Here is a 6,000-nt window from a genome sequence, read left to right as displayed (position 1 = left end):
TATCAAAATTTAGGTCTTCATAGCGCTCTCCTTTCTGATTGTTTCCATTTCTGTGTTATTGTAATGTAACATGGGCCAACGAATTTCACTTATGTTTCAAATTCTCCTTAAAACAGCAAAATAACCAGTAGCAAAGAAGATGTGAGGGAAAAAATGGAGCAGCAGAAAAAAATGTTTAACCTTTTCCCTTTGAAGTTTTGAATAAAAGAGGAAGAAAGCACAGGACAAGAACTGATCCATGCAGACTCATAAGACAAAACTTTTGGAGGAAAGGAACAGCTCATCTCCATGATCTGCTGGGCTTGTGCAGAAAGCCCGAACGAGGGCTCCCTTATTTGTCTCTGCTTCAGCAATATTTATTACAAGCAAGTGAACTATAGTATAATTGTGACTTAAGAAGCGGTTTCAAAGCCTTTTGATGGCAAACACCATCATGGATCTTCTGATGGAGGTCAGAGTGAATGCCTGTGAGAACAATCAGACCTATATTTGTTATAGACAAAAACATCCTTTGTCATCTCTTTTGGTTGGTGCCAAGCTCCAGAAGGCTCAATTTAGGGAAAGACCATTTCAGGATAGTATGTCCAAGAAGGCGGCACCCATCTGACCCTGGCAACCATCACTTTGTACGCTTTTGGAGAACTTACATTATCAGCCATCTCCACCCCCAATGGATATGCAATTCAGAATAGTATCTTCAGTATTCAGTAATTCAAATGCAAATTCAAAGCTGCTGTGTTTTGAAATAATGCTGGTTCAGAGACAGTTGGTTATGTTGTTACACAGTTTGCTTAAAATAAAATAATAAAATAATATGGCACGGTTGCATACAATTATTTTTGATTATTTTCTTAAATATGTCCATAAAATTTTACAGTGCCTGTTGTACAACACCCACCATTTTCCTGGTCACTTAGTGAATGATTCTGAGTTACAGCACCTCCATCTTGTGGTAAACTTGAGAAATAGATCTTCCTTAATGCTATGTGCCAAAAAGTACCTCTGAAAAAACTACGATAATATAGATCTATCCAGATTTGAACTTGGCTCCAGGTCCTTCAGGGAGTTTGTTTTAGTGTGATTTCCCTCTGCCTCCATTTTGCACTTGTCAGCTGGGACAGTCCTCTGTCCATGTAGAAACCTTGTTTCTTACAGGCTGACAGTAGGAGGAACTTTTCTTCCCCTAAGGAGTCAGGGAGGTACTGTGCTTCTATTAAGTAGAGCTAATGCTATCAATGAATAGCGGTATTTAGGCATTGAGAATTTTAAAGGTTTATAAATACCTGTCACGGAGGAAGCTTTCAATTATCATCATTCCGTTGCAATTGTAAAGTTTTTTTCTGGAAGCGAAAACATCAAAGCAGAAGTTTTCCACTGCCACGGTTGACTAGGAGCATGAACGTGCATGTGTGTGTGTGTGTGTCTGTATTCTGGGTTTAAAGTTAAATTTTATAATTTGGACAAATTTAATCCGAAAAGAGAAATGTTTTTCAAGCCCAAGAAAAGATCCTTCACAACTGGTACTGTCCAAGACCTAGCGAATGTCTGGTCCCTGTCTGCACTCTTGGTAGCCACTGAGCACAGCTCAGACACCTACACTGGGCTATCAGATGAAAGTCTAATTTCAAAAAGTGCATTACTTTTTCTTCTTTGTTTGCATTGGTCTTTCTGGTTTTCTATCACTGAGACGCTCTGTGCTGTGAATGCAGAAAGTGAGACATTTAGCAGGCAAGTCAGCTAGATGCCAAAAATGAAGTTCCTTCCACATTCTACCCTGATATTGCAGCAGTGCTGTTTTACAGAACAGCTCTAGATAATTAGCATCAACATACCCAGCTCCCTCACCCTCTCCTTGTGTCCAGTGTGCTACAGTCCCATAACTGTCTCGGATTTACCCCAGTATATTAAATTCTTGCTTATTATGGGGAGCTCAAAAATGGGCACAGTACTCAGGTGTGGTCTCACAAGTGCAGAGTAGAAGGAATTAATCACATCCATTGACCTGTTGCCTACAATCTTGCTAGGAGAGTAGTATGCTGTTAGCCTTCATTGCCACAGGGACGCACTGCTGACTCAATTCAGCTTTCTTCTCTAGGACCCCCAGGTCCTTTTCTGGAGAGCTCCTTTTCAGCCTGTTGGTCTCCAGTCTGTGCTGTTGCATGGGGTTACTCTGTACTGGCTGCAGGAGGTTGTTTTTGTCACTCTTGAACTTCATGGGGCTTCTGTCAGCTCATTTTTCCAGTCTGTCAAGGTCACTTTGAATGGCAACTCTACCAAGTATTTAAATAAGGAGTAGCACATCATCTGGACCAGAAATTATAACTGCATTTTAATTTAAGAACATAAAAACTTCTGTGCTGAGATGCCCAATATCTTCTCTCTGACAATGGTTAGCAGAGAAAGTACCGTAAGCCAAGAAAATGTAAACTTGTCCTTGCTCTCCTATGAGCTACTGACTCTAGCAAATCAGTAGTTTAGGGACTTCTTAATTTGGTATGTGCATTTCAACCTTTCTCTTCAATAGCAGGAAAGGAACTGAGTCCATTTATATTTTTTGCCGAAAAACTTCCTGTAGCAATTAATTCATAATCTGATGATGGATTATGCAAAGAAACACTTTATTTGTTTGTTTTAATCTTGCTTCCTCATAACATTTTTGTTATACTTCTTGCATATTGAGAAATTGGAAAGAGTAATTCGCAGCTCAGCTCGTGCACTATTCCTACTTCTCTAGTCCCAGTCTATTTCACCTTTGCTTTTAGAGTAGAGTGTGTTGAAATGTTTTCTGTTTTGTTCTTCAACGCTTTCCTAGCAGTTTTTAACATTTGACTGGCATTTTTGACTGTTGCCGTGCAATGAACTGGCATTTTTGGATAACCCTGTCCAGGAACTTTAACATTTCTTCCTTGAGTGGCAATAGGTAATTAACCAACATCTTGGATGTGTAGTTTGAGTTATTTTTCCCATACATGTTATTTTGTGTTTATTGACATTGAGTTTCATCTGCCATTTTACTGCCCTTTCACCTGCAAGATACTCCCGCAGCTCTCTGCAGTCAGCTTTACTTTAGACTACTCTGAGCAATCCTGTATGAGGAAGGATGTGCCACAGCAAAGGCTTTACAGGCAAAAATTGATATGACTGAAACTCACTTCATTCAAAATCATAGGCTGAAAAGATTTTTATCCTTAAACATAACTTCCTACCCGTAGCTGCATACCATGGTCCCCATGTACACAGCTCCTGTTTGAGTTTTGGGGTCGCAGGGTGATGGAACACAAAACACAGCATTTGAACTGGTACGTACCCTGTCTGTATTGCTGAAAGCTGAAAGCTTCTTCCGTACCTGGATTCAGCATGTTTCCAGCAACTGCTGCTGGCTTTGGGCTGCTCCTGTGTCATCCACACACATACATGCTCTCTTAACATAGCAGCAACTTCCAAAGCTACACAGACTTGTGAGTCATCTGATGTACACCCAGACATCTACGGCTGCTCCCACGGCCATGGGTGGCTGGAGCAGAGAAGCTCCTGTCCACATCCCTTCCTGCAGTTCATCTACATTCCTGGTGCCTCAGCGTGTTTATGCTAAGTCCTGGTCAACTGAACTGACTTGAAATCCAGTTTGCGCTCCTGGAGTGTCCCTTAACAACCAGGTCTCATAAGACTCATTTCTTTAGCTCTGTGCTGAAAACAAAAGGATGTCATCACAGGAATCTGCTACTTAACGTTGGGTTGCACACTAGCTGCAGAGCTACTTCCCTCCAGGAACTCTAGTCCTGCAAAATGGTATGTACATGTATATATGTAAAATGTTATGTTTAAAAAATGTTATACGTACATGTACATATGTGAACAATCATGCTCAAAAGAGTAATTTGAAGCAAAGCAAAGGGGAAAACGTATGTGTGTGGAATTAGACACTTAGAGCTAATTTCAAAGATAGCACCTTAGCTCTTCAATTCCTTTCATTTCAACAGGACATATGGAATGATAGAAAGTAGAAACTATTGATCATAAAACCTAATGGTGATGCTGTAATACTTTGTATGTTCTATATGGAGCCCTTTTGCATTTATTACTTCAGATTAGTACTTGAATGATGAAATGTAAACTGCTAATATCTCTTACTGGTTTTATGCCTGTGTTGCTATTTGCAAATCATAGTTTAAGAAGTTGCACACCTTTGCCTGCAAACACTGAGTGGACTCTAATGACTGGATCTAAATCTCTGCCCATCTATTTTAGTTATCTACATCCAAAAAGGTTCAGTCAATGCTGGGGCAAAAAAAAAAAACAAACAAAAAACTTTGATGATAAAACAAGAATTAATTTCCATGTTATCTCTACCCCTCTTTTTTAAAGTCAATTTCCCTAAAATCAGTTTGTTATATACATAAATCCTTAATACATTTTGCATATCCTTCATAAAATGCTAATATGTTTTCAGGAAAATTGTATGCCTCATTCAAAAAAAATTATTGCCCATCTGCATAGATTTGACAAAATATTTTATTCCCTTCCATTTTCACCTCAGGTTCAATGTCTCTTGCACTTTTAATTTAAAAAAAATAAAAATACCAACATTACCATTTCAAATATTACTTAATCTAACACTCTGCATATGAAATATGTTTTCTCTTACAGAAGTTAGATTCTACCATGGGGCATTAAAACGTAGCACACAGTTTCTTGTCTTGAATTAATTCATGCTTAAGATCTGGGTTTGCATAAATTATATATAGAAACCATACACCACCAAATCTAGGGAGCGTTAAGTATCTGGAATCTATATGGAGGTCAATGAATGTTCTAACATTTCTGTCTGCTTGAGAGAAGGATCAGGCCATCAGTCTGGAAAACCGTTCTCTCTTACTGCACTTTATGTCATATTTCATATTTTAACTCTAGGTTTACATATGTGCTTATATTATACTTTGCTCTCAAAATCAGAAGGTGCAAAGGGAAATGCATTGGTGAGGATCACAGGAGGAAAAGCAAAAATATTGATTGTTTTCTCTCACTTACCTAAAAAGGCAATGCTTTTGGTATTATTCAGCAGTCTTTGGCTCGCTTCCCCCTTATAATTGTATCTGTTTCTCATTGTTAAAGATTCCTCATCCAAGCTAGTCTATTATTTCTGGAATTTGTAGAAAGGTTAGTGAGTCTCTAGAGTTGTGATTACTTTTTCTAGCTGACATTTATTGATCTCATTACCTTCATGCTCATATTTCAAAAACTTTTTTTTTACATTTTGTTACCATTTCAAAGATGACAGAAATGCTGCAGTGCTCACTGTATTAGAACTGTATGTAATTAAAATTTGTACTCTGTGTTTCATCAGAAATTCACTGTCAAAAGCTCAGCATGTGTTGTTTACAAATTAGATTGTTATAATTAGAACACAAAATGACTGCAAAAATAGAGACTGAATTTATATTTGAAACAAACGTCTATTTTATTTCTGCACAGAAAACTGTGACATTTTTGGCCATAAGCAAGTTGCTAGAATACCATACTTTGGATGAAATCAGATGAAATCCACACCTGTGGAGCTGCCAGCAAGCCCATGAACCACTTAAGCACATTTTATGAGATACCACTGGGGAGGCAGGAGCTGTGCAATTCTTGTGCTAGCTTTTTATTTGGGAGTGAATTTCACCTTTTGATTTTACTGCATATTTCCTTTCTCTATTATTAATTATCACTGAAATTTAAGTGATTACAACAGTATTATCAATTCTCTTCAAGGCACAAGGAAATTTTGCAATAACTTGAATGGAATTTACAGACTGCTTGAAATGTTTTAACCTATTAAGGAACAAAACTAGGCCATAATATCCTCCAAAAACTCTTAGTTTACTTGTCTGTTTTAGAGAAAGTATGTAGGTGTCAGTCTTAAAAAGAACTATTGTTTCACAGACACCTAATAATGTGAAGGACTCCATGTTCAGTAAACATCTGAATTCCAGAGGATACCAGCTGACAAATGCTGCTGTC

The sequence above is a fragment of the Gymnogyps californianus genome, chromosome 2 (assembly GCF_018139145.2).
Source record: "Gymnogyps californianus isolate 813 chromosome 2, ASM1813914v2, whole genome shotgun sequence".
Taxonomy (NCBI): domain Eukaryota; kingdom Metazoa; phylum Chordata; class Aves; order Accipitriformes; family Cathartidae; genus Gymnogyps; species Gymnogyps californianus.
Note: the sequence above shows the minus strand (reverse complement) of the source record.